We start from the raw sequence: 18,084 nt of genomic DNA, 5'->3' as shown, positions 1-18,084 counted from the left end.
TCTCGAGATCAGTATGTGAGATGATCCAATGTATCATGTCCACGCATGGGAATGCGAGATACCTGCATGCAATCCGGTACAAACCCAATTTGTGAATGTTCACATAGACTTGGTGGTCTTCGAGATCTTCCCCAAATTTGCATGTGAATGCATCATTGACCTCTTGCCACTTCAGCTTGATGTCTTTGTCTATGATCGTCTTTGTGTCTTCATAGATCGGAAAACTCGTAGACACTCGCTCAACTGTTGCTCCATTTGCGCTTTCGTTGGTGTCCTTTGATCCTGCTCTCTTGGAGGCCATTCATCTTGAATTTCTGAGAGACGGACAAACACCTATTAGATCTGGAGACATGGCGACATGCATGGCAAGAAATATGTGAGCTAAAATGAAAGGGAACTTGCGGAACGACATGCAAAGTACCTGGGGATCGACTAGCAAGAATTACGCAATTTTCACTGCGAGGACGGGAGACTGACCGTCGGAACTGTACAAAAGGTATTCCGGACTGTTGGGAGGCTAGTTGACTACTGGAATTTCACAATGCGCAATCCAGACTAGCCTGTTGGGTTCTAGGATTGCGCAATGCGCAATTTCAGCTGGCAAGTGATGCAGGCCCATGGACTGCATTGCGCAATTTTCTGGGCCAACAGTCTCTACCTATCATAATTGCGCAAGGCAAGACTGGAGGACTCACTGGCCAAAAATGTGCATTTTCTGGGAGGAAGGCAGAGCCTTTCCTCTCATAATTGCACAAAGTTGTCTTGGTGAGGCAGAGTCTGGGCCAAAGTTGCCCAGACCCGCTGACGGGAAACTAAAAGCAAATGAAGATGTGCATTCATGGTGATATTGAGTGTAAGAAGGAGTGAATGATCATACATGCAAAATGTGAATGCCAAATTCAAAAAATGGAACAACATGCATGTCTGTGGAATGATTCGTCGAATCAGCGACCGTTCGTGAAAAACAGTGCCATGCATGCGACAGCAGTGAGATGCTAACGAAAATTGAAATGGTGCTTATACAAGCTAACATAAATGCAAATGACTTGAACAAGTGTTCACAAAAATCAAGCAAACAACACTCACACAAGCCAAAATAAAAAGCAACAGAAATGCTGCAAAAGACAAATAAAGCGGACTTACCGGAAATAGTTGAGTTGGATGTGTTGAAGACTGTTGGATGTACTATGGGATGTCAGAGCTCCAAGATTGATGTGAATAATGAGCTCTGAAGCATCAAATAAATAATTTTGAGGCTCATGATGCACATGCCACAGATCTAGGAAAAGGCAACACTTGGAGAAAAGTTTCTAAAACAATATTTGCATGTAACCTCCAGCTGCTAAAAATAGCTCCCTAAAATCTAGGGATGATTTTTTCATGTTGATTTTTTCTATTTCATGAAAAAGCGTCCCATGCATGCAAGTCAAGTTTCCTTGGTCCCGGGTGGAACCAGTCAACTTGAGGGAACATGCAACAACCTATTGACTAATGGGAAATTTTGCACAGTTTCTGGGAGGAAGTTGAGCTGGCTGTCCAAAGGGATTGCGTAATTTCTGGGAGAAGCGGCTAACTTCTACCCAGAATTGCACAATTTCTGGGTTGAGTAGTCATGTTGGGCCAGATTGCGCAGTTTCTGAGCCCATCACACTGCCAGTCATATTTGTGCAATTTCCGGAGGGAAGATTGGTTCCCCTCCAGAATTGCGCAATTTCCTGGGGGAGCTTCTCAGCTAGCAGCTGGACCAAGTCCGAGGAAGCAACCTATGAGGGGATTGAAACAAGATACCATGCACAGGTTGTCAAGCTGCTAGAAAACCATCAAATCTTGTGTACTTGACAGTGCAAGACATGTCGCTGAGGATGGTTGGTAGGGAGGCTCCAAAATGAAGTTAAGGAAAAAATTTAGAGGGTGGTTGTAGCCACTACAATAGGACCATACTAGGTTGTAAAAAAAAAATAACTTTGATTTTTCTATTTTTAACAAGAATTTTGAAGACCATGTCAATGGGTTTAAACCACTTTTCTACCATAAATAAAGCATTTGAGGTCACTCCATCAATATCCATTATCACAACTAAAGTTATGTTACCAAAATATCACCACGATCTTGAGGACATCTTACTTGAGTTTGTTTTCTTTTGGCCTAGCTACATTTCTTATCAAGCAATGAGGGTGGCACAATCAGATAAATGAAGCCAAGGGCTAGTCCCAAGAACAATTTTTGGAGCCCATCCAAATTCAACAAGCTCATCGACTAGGAGTATTGTTTTGGAATTTTGGCCTTCTTATTAGTAATGGAATTCATTGCATTCTTTCATGTATTTTGTTCATGTTAATGTAAAAATTTTATTTATTTGGTTATTTCTTTCATGAATAAGTTAGGGTTTAAAGCACACAAAGTAAACTTAGGGTTTTATTTTTTATTTTTAAATAAACTATTTTGTTCAAGATTAATATGAAACTATTAAGCAGGTGGGATTTGTATACCCTTGCTACAAATTCCACCCAACACATTGGTGACCCCATTATGGAATATATCCACATATTATTCCTTTTTTTGGTGTGTTTTTCCCTTCCTAATCCTTTTTACTTATTATTTTAAATTTTGGAATTGCTTTTTATATATATTTTGTTTTTACACAGGTAACTACATTGGAAACCTCAATCTTAGCCTTAAATATAGACTATAAAATTCCCCTTTTTGTTTTAGAGCCATTTCATCATTTTGACTCATGCTTCTACAATGCCAATGACATTTATAATATTAGTATCTACAATGGTCCAATGCATATTTTGGTACAATTTTTGGTACCTATTCACTATGTCTCTCTCACACTCTCATACTTTTGCTCTCTCTTAACTATCCAATTTTTCTCAATTACATAAGAAAATACTCATCTACTAATCCTAACAACTCAACCCCAAAAAATTTCTAAATTTATAAATCTACCTTATTATATAGAAACCAAATAACACTCATCACAACCTGGTAACTAAATAGATACCTTCTAGATATTACAACTTAGGAAAATTAAATATTACAAATTAAATAAAAAATAAGGAAACCAACTTCCTTTAGTAAATGTATATACTTATGAAGGTCAATTATGGGTTTGACTAGTAGATGCTCCTACATCGCAAGTACTTGTGATTTATAAATGCACTTTGGTCCCATCTTCATCTTCTTTTCACTTTGCACCTTATATTCATATTTTGTCTTCTTTGGCCTCCTTCATTTTTCATCCTCACTCTTCTTCACCTTGTACTTTCGAAACATAAATATTGTTGAAGTCCATAGAAAAAAGTAACCATCCACTAGAATGCATGGGTTGCCATTGGTTGTATTTGTTGGTTCTCTAGGAAACTCTTTTATATGTAGTTCATAAACCATTCTTCCATCACGAGTCTTCATGCATGTACATTTTATTCCCCCCATATCAGCATCCTCACCATCCTTATCTTGGTTCTTTGGCTTACTCGTAAGGATGCTCTCAATGCTCTTGCATGATAGTAGCTACAAATTGCTAAGAAAAAATGGTTTTCTTTATAGGAGGAAACAATTTATGGTGTGGAAGTAGGGGAGAATATGCATAATATGGAGATTTTAGTAAGAATGTTTATAAAGTGATTAGAGTGTATATTGTTGTTGTTGAATTGATTGTTGATATGTTTGTTATTTTTGTTATCGATATGGATATTGATAACCATACTACGAATCCCCTACATGAACATGTCACTTGAAACGTATTGGGTTAATCTTTTATAATATTCCTCTACTCTTACCTTTCATTCTCATGTTTGAGATTGTGTTTGTATAAACTTTTGTAATTATAGCTAGATTTATGGTACTATCTTTTTAAAATGTAATTTTAACTAGTTTCATAATACCTTGGAAATGTTTTTTCATTGTAGTTTAAATGACATGGGGAAAATAAATCCATCACTTATTATTTCTATAGAACAAATCCTCAAGATTGATACCAACCTTTACTTTTCTAAGTTCCTTTGAGTTTAATGCTTCTTGAATATACCATATAATTTGTATCTTGCAATTGTATTTCTCTACATTCTTGATCTTTTAGCTCTTATCCAAACCTGTATCTTGAGCAAGAAATTTAGTTTTTACTTTATGAACTTAGTTTTCTATGAGAATTTAATCAAGGACGTAATTACATTGGAATCAATCTTACAAGGTCTACCATATAAACTCTTATGGATTATTTCATGAAATGAATTGTGAGATTTGATTCCCAACATGCTAATGGTGTTGGAAATCCATTAACCAAGGGTGTATCCTCGATTTGAAGTCCCAATTAGACCACACACCATTTGGGGTAGAAGCCCCATCTAAACTATTGGCTCGGATACCATAACTCTAATGTTTGACTTAGCTGCAATTAATAACATAAGAGAGTATGCACATAACCTTTGAAATCAACAAGTAAGTTGACACTGTGAAACACTAATTGCAATGTGTAAAAGGAGACTTTCCTGAGAAGGAAGTAAGAGTGAGTCTCTAGAAGGAAAGTAATAGTATTATCCTAAGAGAGGCACACGCGAGCAAGGGAATATTCCTTAGTTATCTAGAAAAATAGTTCACATAGACACAACGATCATTAAATCAAATACAACACACATTAAACAAGATAAGTACCAAAGCCAATTAAGTAGTTCAATTTTTGTAGTACATATGAACGTAACATATACCATAAACATCTAAAGAATATTCTTACAATATTCATTATACATGCATGAAAATGTGTTGGCTCAACAAGTTTCTGATTAATAAGCGAAAGATCCATGTACACAATTACAATGATGATCCACTAGCCCCAATAGTGGAACATTAAGTCAGTCCTTTCTTTTCCAAAGAATGATCTTCTCTCCTATTCCAAGCTAGAGAGGCCAAGGCTGGCTCTCCAAAGTATATTCCTCCAAAATCCCTTTGCTTGAGTTATGAGGTTTCTTTTATAACAAGAGGAATGACCTTTCAGATCCCTATGACTCTTCAGAACTTCGCTCATGACTCTTGGACTTCTAATGTTACCTTTGAACTTCTATATGACTTTTGGGCCTTTTCATGTGACTCTTTTGTCCATATGTGACTTTTCATATTCCACATGTGACTCTTGGACTTCCACACATTACATTTTGTCATTTTTCATTTTGATAATTACATCCACAAATGATGTGGCCAAACACATTGACACGTATGATATTGTGATGACATTTGTATAGGCCATAACTTGGAAATGATGATATGAAACTTCATGATTATGTGGCAATGCCAAGTTTCTCTCTTTGTTGCTTTGACCTTGACTTCTTCGTTATGGAGCTTTTCTTGATCTTTATCTTCACCCTCCAAAGGGTCTAGGTGAATGTTAGAGCCTTCCAAGTCGGCTTCATTGTCTTGATCCAATATTCCTTTGTGTTCTTCATGATGGTACTTCCTCTGCTTTTTCTTCACAAGTGCTCTCCCTAGCCTCTCCTTGACGACCTCTCTTAAGCATTACCCCATCATGTTGTAATGACAATACCTGCAAATGAAGATCACTCATGCCAAACCAACATCAGTATAGAAACCATTTGATCTACCTCTTCTTACTCATGGAAGATCCTGGTTGAGATGAGGTAACATGCAAGGGTTTGAAGAGAATGAGGTTGGGGGTTGCACATTTGAGTGATGCAGAAGCTCGGGGAAGCCACATTTCTGAATATAACTATGCAATTCATAATATAGGATAACTTGACAAGGCTTCTTACGCATTGATGAAGTCCATAAGGCAAGGTACTAAGCATGTTGACTAATGAAGAACAGTGAGGAGTTCCCAAGGGGAAGGAGACATGGATTGCGTAGTTGGGAATCATAGGGACTGAGGAAGACCTCATTGTTGACTAGATATATGCAATGCGCAATAGGGAGAAATTTAGGGCGCAAGATTATGCAATGAGGGATCTCAATCAATAGGACTAATCACTGTAACTACACAATGCGCAACGATTGGGGACAGGCTCAGTGAATTATGCAGTTGAGAGGCTCAGTGACTCAGCAGTGACCACTTTCTCACTGTAATTGTGTAATGCATAGTAGGAGGCTCAACTAGTGAGGAGAACTACATAGTTGGTCAAGTCAAAGAGACAAGGAGGCAGGGTTTCCCACTAGAATTGTGCAATGTGCAATTCCTAAGGGAAAGGCTTAGGAAATTGTGAAGTTGGGAAAGTTAATGTCACAAGGAGGCATAACTACCCATTTCAACTACACAATGCATAATTTAGGGCAAGAGAGGACAATAATTGCATAGTTGACAGAGTCAGACAGCTGAATTGATGGATTAAGTTCCAAGGTTGCTCAGTGTGTAGATGGAGAAAGGAGATTGTCTTCTAGGGTTGTGCAGTTTCAAGAGACAGAGGGGCTTCATTATGGATTTTGAATGTGCATTGCGCAATTCCAAAGGGAGGAATTTTTTCTAAAGATTGAGCAAGTTGTAAAGATAATGAAAGTTCTGAAATGGCTAAGTGTGGGATCAATAAGACAAGAGAGAACAAGACATGCAATCAAGTCATGAAATGGTGATCTCACACTCAGATAACATCAACACACACCATAAAACTCAAAATTCACATGCATACCTTGAAATGACAACAAAGTGACACTTATTTCTAAGTGTGACAGTTAAAATCTCACATTGTGACACTTAGAATACAAGTTACGACAAGAGTGTAAACTACAATCAATTAGTGCACTAAGTTGTGTGAAAGTGTCTAGCACATATTATTATGATATATATGATCTACTGCTAAAGAATCATCCTCTATTGGTGCACTAAGATGCAACACATACATGAGTGAAAATCATCAAAAGCGACAGCTGCAACAGTAAGAAAACATGAAAAAGGCGCTTGCAAAACCTAAAGAAAGTGAAATCGACACATGATATAACGAAGAGAACATAAAATAACCACTTCTAGAAGTGAAAGCAAGAAAAAACAACAATTGGAAAAATGAAAGCAAAAATAATGAAAACCAAAGCACAAAAAGCAACAGTTGATAAAGATCACCTGAGAAATGATACAATTGGAACCAACAATGAGGAAACTGTCACTCTCGGGATTGTATGTTGACTGTCAACAAAGACTGCGCAGTCTCTATCTCGAGGGACTACACAATCACTATCCTCAGAGACTGCATAAGCACTGTCTCTAAGAACTGTGTAGTCACCATCCATAAAGAACTATGCAATGGTTGTCCTTACCATCTATGCAGTCACTGTCATTAGCATCTACACAATCATTGTTGACATGGATTGTCGCAGGGCTTGACTCTCTAATATATTTTGGAAAAAGTAACTATGTTCAGTCTTCAATAATGTACTTGAGTCATCATTTAATGTACTTGTCAAAAGAATAAAGAAAATAATTTTTATTATTATTGTTGTGACTTATTAAAGCATGGCTTTCATGCTTGGATCACCATGTTTTAGGTCAAAGTCCCTATTGAGGACTTGTAGGATTTATTCTGAGTCTATATAATTATTGTACATTTAAAGGGAACCTTCTTGGGCTTTTGAATCATGTAAATTGGTTTAGTATTGAGTCAAATATGAATTATGGAACCTCTCCACCATGGCGGCCTAAGAGAATATCAAGTTAGCCTAAGGACCCATTCTACCCCACAAGAATCCTATAAAAGGAAGGACTACGAATTCATTTAGATCATCACTTCTCATTCTCTCTCTTTTGGGCAGAAGTGCAAAAATTTGTTTTTCAGGTGGAAGTGTGAAGTAGGAGGCTGGGAAAGTATGTTGTCGAGAATCCAAAGTGAATGTGAGTTTGGGGGAGTCTAAGGAGTCAAGGAAAATTGAAATTTTGGTGGTGGTCTCTCTCTGTTTTGTGTTCTAGATTGGGAGAATGAAGTCTCCCAAGTTGGACTACTACCAGAAGCCATGAACTACCACAAGTTCCTGTATAGTCGAAGTTGTTGGAAAGAGATCAATCTTCTGGAGGCTGACTTGGTGTGGAGAGAAGGTCTGGTCAAGGTCTAGGGTGAAGAGTCTCAAATAATACTATTGAAAGGAAGAATTACTTTGACTGGGTTTTCCCCTCAAGGGGGGTTTTGCCCTGGCATGTGCCTACATCTTGTGTTCATTATTTTATGTGTTGTTGCTTTGTGTAATTACTTGATGAACTAAAGAAAGAATATATAAAGAATCGTAATAACAAGTAACATCACAAGTAATTATCAAGATCGAGAAAATATTTGTTGCCTTTCTGATTTTCCAACATGGTATCAAATCTTTGGTGATGAAATAATAAAAAGGCATATCCATTCAAAGGCACTATCTCAAGGAAGGAATTTATCATATTCAAGGAAGATGTATAACTCTATCAAGGGTGAGAACAAGCTTGAAGGGGAAACTAACTTCAGATCCTAGAAGAAGAGGATTGACCTAATCCTCGAGAAGAACAAGGTATTAGATTTGGTAAAAGGAAATGTAAAGAATCCTACCGAAGAAGCCAGTGATGTCGACAAATCAAAATTCACGGATCTAGAATTGGTGGTTATGACTCTGATGGTAGAAGGGATAAAATACAGTCTTATCCCATTCATAGCTAACATTGATCATGCTCAGGGGATGTATGATGCTCTATCGAAGTTGTTCACTATTAAGAACATTGGTCAACTAGCAAGTTTAAAGAATGAGTTGAGGAATACAAATACAACAAAGGAAGATATTGTGGAAACCTTATTTGTGAAAATAGCTAGACTCAGGGATGATATTCTGGCCATCGATGAGATTATTTCGGACAAATAATTGGTGACCATTGCTATATTAGGTTTTCCACGCACTTGGACTGTATTTTCTTCAAGTCTCAACAGTTGGAGAGCAGCTCCCACCTTTGAGGAATTGTGGACTGCATGTAGTCAAAAAGAATTAAGGATCTCTATGGATTCCAATCCCAAAGAAGTATCAAATTCTTATGTTGATTATCATAAAGGAAAGAGATAGAAGGGATGAAGGAATAAAGTTGGCATGTATCAGATAGAGTGCTATCAATGTCATAAGAAAGGTCACTACAAGATTTATTGTCCCGAGAATCCTAGGAATAAGAAGAGAGGAAGAGATCAAGCCAACTTTGTTGAAGAAGGAGACTCAAAGAAAGTCAAGCCTGAATAATCCGACATTAGGGACTTACACTATTAAGTCATTTTCTTTACATAACTTGTTTTTATACGTTTTAGAATTTATAGGTTTTTAACATATCTTTGGAAAAGAAATTTTTGTATTACTTTAAGTTTGTAGGTTTCCCTCAAGCTTTGAAGGGAGCTCCCAACAACTCTCAAAGATAAGTATCTCATGTCTTTTCAATTTTGGATTCGTGTTCACATTTGGTTTTGGTTCTATTAAAGTAATAATCATCTTTCTCCCTTTTTTGTCTTGATTAGGGAAAACATCTGCAAGAAGGAGGATCTCTCGAGACAAGGTTAGTCAAGAAACAAGGGTATGCTTTGAGTTCATTGATTGAAAGGATTACTCACTTGATGATCTATTACTAACCTTGTTATGACTAGTAGTATTGAATCCTAGTGATTTTTTTTTGAGTGATTCATCTCTCGATAAATATACCCGCCCCACTCTTATCTGATTTGGTAGAACCCTAGATAGGTTCTAGAAAACCCTAACCGAAGGGTATGCTAATGTGAATGTCTGAAATCCTAAAGCTACTTAGGGTGATTGTTAAATTCTAGTTGAAGTTCTATTGATGATGTCTTGTTTTGGATTTTGGTGTGATATGGAAATCCTAACTTGTTAGGGTTGAATGATGAGGTCTAAAATCATAAACATTTGAACTTTTGGTAATGTACGGTTTTTTGGGTGTTCTACATTGGAACCCTAGCTTATTAGGGTTTGGTGGAATGTGTGAGAAATACCCTTCCATTGTCTTAGAATTGATTTACTTGGTATATGTGTGTTTGTCTGATCAAACCCTAGTGTAATCAAATGACTGTGTGTCTAACTCTTATATGATATTGTTGTGAAGTTGGGTTTGACTAACTCATGATATGAAATATATCTATGGAATCTAGGCATATATAGATATGTCCTTTTGGTTGAAGTCCTAGGTTGATATAGGTCAAATGTATTTATGTTATTGGACATATGATATGTTGATGTATGGTTATGATTCCTAGATATATGTGTTGACCTAGTCATTGATGGTCATGACTCTTAGGATTTAGTGGAAGTCCTTGATTGAGATTCTAGGATGATGATATCTAGAAATCTATGGTATTGTAGCTAAATCCTAGTGAAGTAAAATTGTCTAGTATATGTAACAATCTGATATTTGTGTAAGATTGTTGAATTTCTGAAAACATAATTCTAAGGTTTTGGAGTTGAACCTTAGTTGAAGTAGAAACCTCTAATGAATATGATAATTTGAGATTTGTGAAGAGATTGTTGAAATTAGAATTTTGTTTGAGTTTGATGATTTCTTAGAAATCTAGGGTCTGCAAACTAACCCTAGTGGTATTTAATCATGATAGTGACTGATTTATGGTTGATTGAAAATCTAGGTGCTTGGAACTAACCCTAGTGGAAACCATTGTCAGGTTGATGACTAAGCTGTGATTGAATTTGATTGATTTTTTAATATGAAATCTAGGATTTGTATAAATCCCTAGTGAGAAGTATAACATATGAAAGATTGTTAGATACTTTATAGATTTATTTATGAAATTTTTTCTAAGGTTTGTTATATTTTTTAGTAAGGTATGTCATGCATTTGGAAGACATATTGAAACCCAAGATGGAATAAGTGATGTCATGAAGTAGTATAGGGTGTATGACAAAGTCTGTAGCAAGATGTTGAAGAGTATATATCTCTTGTTTATAATTGAGTCTGGGTATCTGATATATGTATGAAATGCTTTTGTGATTCTGATATGGCTAACATCATGCTTCTATAGTTTGGTTGTACTTTCTATCTAAGTTGTGCAAGTACATAATCTTCAACTTGGTGAAGATGTTTGATGTAACAAGCAAGTTGTGTTGGTACACAATCTTCAACTTGGTGAAGATGTGATGAGCATGATGGGGATGATGATAACTTTGATGAAATGATTGGAAGCCACGAAAATATTCTCCTATGTCGAAAAAGAAGAAGTTGATCTCCCGGAGGAAGCATGAATAGAAGATATCTCCCTAAGATTAAGAGTGAGTCTAGATAAAGAGGTGCTTCCTGGTTGAGATGGAGTTTCAAATATGGTCATCTACTTCATGAGTCATGCACTAGACTAGGACTAATAGTCATAAGTCTGAGTGAAGTCCATTAATAGGAAAAGGAAATTGGAGAACTCATTTTGAAGTGTTGTTGAAAGAAGGAAAGCAGGATCTGACGGAAGAATATGTTGCTACATATGAAGTAGGAAGAAAAATGTATGATTAAGGAATATTCTGTCAAAAATTTCGTTGATAGTCCTACTATGGAGAATTGAGAAGCAACATTTGTTGCCTGGAAGACCCCAGAGGTTTATGTTTGATTATATACTTGTGAAAGTATGTTATTGATTGGGGTTGTGTTTGTACAGGTGATTCTTTCAAAGGAAGGCATATTGGTTACCAATAAGTTTGATTGGGAGAGATTGGTTATTCTTGATCTGCTGGATCAAGGGCTGTTGAGGATTTTCAATTGAATCATTTCCTAGGGAGACATCTGGCAGACACTTTGTGTTGACATCTGAGTCCCCGAAGTTGGAAAGTGGCATTGGTCATTGAGCTCTAACACGCACCTGGATTTTTTGGTTGGTGGTTAGAAAATAAGCCTGGTGGTACCTAGAGGGGTTGAAATATTTAGTCCATATTAGTTCCACCTAGATAGATTTCCCTGGTCAGGAATCTAGTCAATGGAATTGCAGTGCCTAAATTATTGAGTGATTGGTTGGATAGATTGCCCTGGTCAGGAATCTAGTCCATGAAATTGTGGTGCCTAAAGTTCTTCATAGATCATATAGTTTGAGATCTTCCATTATATATGTACATTATGAATACCTCCCTAGTTAAAAGGGAGTGTTGGAAAAATTAACTATGTTCGGTCTTCAATAATGTAATTGAGTCATCATGTAATGTACTTGTCAAAAGAATAAACAAAAGAATTTGTATTATTATTGTTGTGACTTATTAAAGCATGGGTTTCATGCTTGGGTCACCATGTTTTAGGTCAAAGTCCAAATGAGGACTTCTAGGATTTATTATAAGTCTATAGAATCAATGTACATTTAAAGAGACCCTTCTTAGGCTTTTGAATAATGTAAATTGATTTAGTATTGAGTCAAATATGAATTATGGAACCTCCACACCTTTCAACCTAAGAGAATATCAAGTCATCCTAAGGACCCATTCTACCCCACAAGAAGCCTATAAAAGGAAGTACTACGAATTCATTTGGAGCATCACTTCTCATTCTCTCTCTTCTGGGCATAAGTGCGAAAATTTGTTTGTCGGGTAGAAGTGCGAAGTAGGAGGCTGGAAAAGTCTATTTTCGGGAAGCCAAAGTGAAGGCAATTTTGGGGGAATCTAAGGAGTCAATAAAAATCAAAATTTGGGTGGTGGTCTCTCTATGTTTCGTGTTCTGGATTGGGAGAATGAAGCCTCCCAAGCTGGACTTTTGTCAAAAGCCTTGAACTACCGCAAGTTGTTGCATAGTCGAAGTTGCTGGAAAGAAATCAATATTCTGGAGGTTGACTTGGTGTGGAAGGAAGGACTGGTCAAGGTCTAGGGTGAAGAGTCCTAAAGAATACTATTGAAATGAAGAATTACTTTGGCTGGGTTTTCCCCTCGAGGGGGATTTTTCCCTAGCATGTGCCTACATCTTGTGTTCATTGTTTTATGTGTTGCTTATTTGTGTAATTACTTGATGAGCTAAAGAAATAAGATAAAAGAATCGTAATAACGAGTAACATCACAAGTAATTATCAAGATCAAGAAAATATTTACTGCCTTTCTGATTTTCCAACAAGATACACATAGAATGCTAGGCTTGCTTGAAAGAGGAGCACTTGTGAATGCATTGAAATCTAAGCATGTGTAATCAAGTGGCTCTAACAGTTAAGAAACATCAACTAGACATGAAGGGACTATGAGAAATCAAGGTACAATAGATCATAGGATCACAAGTAGGCTCCAAAATTCAAGTGTAGGAAAAAATTTGGAGGGCGTTTGTCATAGCAACAACACTTGGCAACACACTGGTAGAACTCTAGTTTATTTCTTTAGGTCTTATTTTTAAGTGCAAGGTCTCAGTATTTCAAAAAGTATTGATTTACCATGTAGATTTCCCCAAATTTGCAACTTATCCTGGTTAAAGATATAGTCTCCTCTTTTCCTTTCTCAACTTCAAACACATTTACAAGACTAGTCATGCCTCAATTGTTTTGATAGGGGAGAAGGATAATAAGTATACCAAGATTTTTGATAATCAGAATTAAGCACATTCCCCAATTTTTCTCCGCTGCCAACGAGCCTATTCATTACCCTAGTGGAGTCCCCTCAAGGAATCACAAGCATCGTTGCGCTGCTAGTAGGCCTGTTTAGTACCCCGATGAATTTGCTTGCTTCACCTCTCTATGCAGGAATTATTTCTCTTCTTCACCTCTTTATTTAGTTACTAATAGAATGTACAAAGGCACTTATTTATTTGGAGGTGGAATAGGGATCTTGTCTTATTTATTTTCAAGAGATTTTGTTCCTTGTTTAAGGGATTTGAAAGATAATTGAATTTGATATGCTCGTTTTAAGTTTTATTCTTTCCCTTATCTATTCGGTTGAGTCGATAGGTCAAAACACCATTCAATATAAGATTGAGTCAAGAAATAAGATCCTAATAAATATACGGGCTTCATAGTTTAACCAAAGGATTTACATCCATAACAAATCGTATTTTTCATCGAGACATCATTGACTTTAAAGATATATAACCAAGACAAAGAAGAGGATGATAGATTATTCAAACATTGTTCGTCATCACAGTTTCCTTTTTCAATATTTCCACACTTTATTTTGAGCCAAAAGGAGCACCTTTCACATGGAGTCTTATTAAAAAAACATGAAATAAAAGACATGACAAAGGAAGAACACACTATCAAGAGAACAAAACATATGGAGACATGAACTAAAAATAACATGCATGAAAATAAAATAAAACAAATGTGGAGACTAGATGGAGAGAAAGTATATGATGAGTATGCAAGGGAACTAGAATGCAACTAGACCTACTCCTAACCTAAATATCTATAAGGTTAGGGTTACATGTAATGAAATTTCCAAGGAATCCACCATAGTTGTTCTCGACCTACAATCACAAAGATAAGAATGATTAAAACTTATATATAATAATGTGCAACAGAAAATATTGAAGGTTTTCCTAGATGTAGAAAGATGTGCCATAACAATTGGCTTTAACCAACTTGGCACCTTACCTTTTCGATCAGAATAACAATGAAACAAACCTTGAAAGATTCTTGTGAATGCACCTCTATCTATATTGTCCCACTTAGTAGAACTCAAGAAAAACCAGAACTTATTATTAGCAAATGGTCCTGCTAAATAAGATGCTTCCAGAAAATTATATATTGGATCATTGAATTCAAAACCACCCTCGTGAAAACCTTGAAATCCTTGAGAATATGAATTTTCAATTAATAGTGTGGAATCAAGACAAGAACCTTGTAAGGGAAAATGAATTTGATTATGTCTAGAAGGCTTGTTAAGATAGTGAGGACCTGACATAACCATCAGTGAAGGTTGAAGTGCCTCAACCACTTAACAATTACTTGAATAAAAAGATAATAAACCATAAAGATAAGGCGATGCAAAATAACTCTCATTCAAAACACTAGTTGGAAAATGATTAGTTGAATGACGGTTAGAATTCTGATCAGATGGACTATTTAAGGCGTAAGATTATCGGTTGGTAGACAATAAAGATAGATTGGTTTGATCAGCTTTGAAAATTTTTTGAACAATAGAATCATCTTTCTCATATGTTGAATGGGGCAAACCATTTCCTCGTAACTGGTTATAATCATTGAAAGAATTAAAAATGAATGCTAGTATAGAAAACACATGAAGAAACATTCACTAACACTTAAGAGGGTATCTTATGCCATGAAGAAAATGATTAGCATTATAATATTCACAAGAAAAACTAGGATCTAACTATTCTCAAATGTATCTAATAAGTATGAATATTTTTGCCAAAGGTAATCTTTGAAATGATCAGCTCCATAGCCTTGTGCATCCATGAAAGGCATACATTCCAAATCCAATCTTGATACAAGATGTTTGCATGAGGATGAATCAACTAAAACATAATTTTGGATCCAATCATAAACTAAATCTTGAAAGTTAGAAACGTTATATCTGAAATATCGAAGATCTTCCAAGAAGGAATTTGCATTCAGTGAAACCATGCAAAGAAAATAATTTTGCGAGAAAATCGAGATCTAACTTAATTTGGGAACCTTACTAGAGTCACAAGAACTTGACATAACCATCAATGGAATTTTAAGTGCCTAAATTTCCTAACAAGTCCTGGAAATTTCAAGGATTGTATAATTTCATTATAAAGATTGGATCATATCATGCATGGTGTGTGGATAGCTACTACTAGTAATTTTAACAAGATCACTAATATATGGAAGGTAGTCATATACATCACTAGTTTGATCAGACTTTGCATCTTCAAAAAATAGATTGCTCAGGTAGTAAGGCTCTTCTAATTGAACATCTAAGGATGGACAAATTGGGTCAATCTCATGAGTAACCTGAACTGAAGAATTTTCTTCATGCAAGACTAGAAATGATAAGGAATGGAATGTATGCTTCATGATTTGATTGTTTTCTTCTTCATCATGGATAACCTCACTATCTTGTCAATTTATAATCCTGCTCATTAGGTGATAAACTTAAAGAGCATGGAGTATATTAATTACAAGTTCATGTGTTGCAAACAATAGGGCACAAGGGATAGTGAGCTGAAGAGGAAGTTTCCATAAGAACATCCTCTTTGACCGAATCAGATTCTAGATCTAAATATTTCAAATCAAAATATTCTTGAGAAACTGAAAGATCAGTTGGTGTACTTGGGAATTCATCACCATATACATCAATAGGGTCATCATCATCATAAAAATGATGGTTTCCCAAGACTTCAGATGGACTAGGCATATTGACTTCATTTGATTGATTGAGATTAATAAATTTTCAATCAGCCAAGAATGAAAAAACATTATCTTGACTTAAAGGACTTTGAAAAAGAGAAGAAAGATCGAAATAATCTCACCTTTCTTCTCCTCTACCCATGAGATGTGACTTCTTTGCACTTGATCACTACTTGGATTTGGAAGAGATTGATCAGGAAGATCAAGGGGAAAGGGATCATGAGAAAGAGATGATAGAGGATGTTAGCTATTCAAATGAAATTCAAGACTGAAGTTATGAGCATTAATATCATCTTGAAAATTCAAGAGATTAGTCTTCACCTTAGGCTTCATGAACCATTCCAAGGTTTCCTCCATTGGATCTGGATCATGGAAAGTGGAAGGAGAATGAAGTGTTATGTACTTGACATGCGAAGAATACCATTATGCTAGAAATATGAGAACAATATTTCCAAAAACACAGAAATAGCACATGAATTGAGACAAGTTGCAGAGATAATATATTATTTAGAAGCATAATGTAATGTTCACTTGCCTCTTCGAGGGGGAAACCTCCAACAGAGAAGAGCTCAATTATAATAAAACTCAATGACACTTCCTTTTCTATCTAAGACTATATATAGTTTCATGACAACCAAAACCCTAACTACTCATGGTCCCTTGCACAATATGGATTAGCCACCTTATTTATTAACTATGACTTGTTTATAAATACTATTAGGGGAATTTTGAGGTATAAATGGGAAATTATAAAATAATAGAAAAATAATAAAATAATATTAGATTACATCATCAAATTTTAGAGGGAAAAAAAGAAAAAAATGTTTTTTCAACTCGTATTTTCAACTTATCTCCCTATGGGTTTACTCAAATTTTGAGCGGCAACACTTCTTGGATGCAAAATTTGATTCCTCATCCAAGGAGTACCCATGTTGCATACTTTCTATGGACCCTGTTAGCACTCCAGGAAACACTCATAGGTTGTAGCTTAGAGATCCCTGGTAACATATAATCTTCAATATTGTTCTAGGAACTATTGTAATGGATGGTGGTTTGGTTCAAGCCAGATAACCACTTCAACTCTGTTTTCACTCCAAACATGCATGAACACCCTCATCCTACAAGGCTTTAGACCACTGATGCTCAATATTTTGCAGATTAAATGAATAAATGGAGAATAGTAACCACACCAGCAGATGCATACATTATATATGATGGCTAGCTATAGCCAGTAATTGAAGCTTGCAATTCTAATCTATCAACGCAGAGATAAGATGACAGTTATCCAGCGTTGGATACAGAAGAAACATGGACGACCTATTCAATAGCAAATCCAATTTACCAATGCAGAGATAAGATGATAGTTATCTAGCACTGGATATAGGAGAAAATGTGAATAAACCTATCCAGGTGCAAGATTAGAACAGAGGGGAAATGGACATTGAACATATAACAGCAAAAGAAGCTTGTATTACTAAAAATGAAGATGAGATGCTGCGAGGAATAGAATATCTATAGCCTCCAGAAGTTGAACCCTGATTACATCTTGCTTTCAGCTATTTATAGTTTACTTTTACAATGATCCTTAGCCGTTTAGGGCTGGAGATGTCTTAATTAACCACCTACTGTCATTAACTGTCTGATTGCGTTTCGGGACGCAATTTCCCTTCCATCACGAAAACATTAATCAATTTCGGTACTGTGTTGTCCTGTTAGGTGGTTGGCTTGATTATGGCAATGGAGCTCCATGACTGTTTAATTCCGCTTACTGGATCATGCTATGTCCTTCTTTCTTTGGCCATGCTTTCTGTTAATTCAGTTCAGCGGTCTGACTGTCATCAGACTGACAGAGTCGACCACCTTC

This window comes from Pinus tabuliformis, chromosome 1_2 (genome assembly GCF_031772625.1).
Source record: "Pinus tabuliformis cultivar Carrire ecotype Pingquan chromosome 1_2, CPIR1, whole genome shotgun sequence".
NCBI classification, from domain to species: Eukaryota; Viridiplantae; Streptophyta; class Pinopsida; order Pinales; family Pinaceae; genus Pinus; species Pinus tabuliformis.
The sequence above is the reverse complement of the archived record's forward strand: the minus strand, read 5'-3'. Positions refer to the sequence as shown.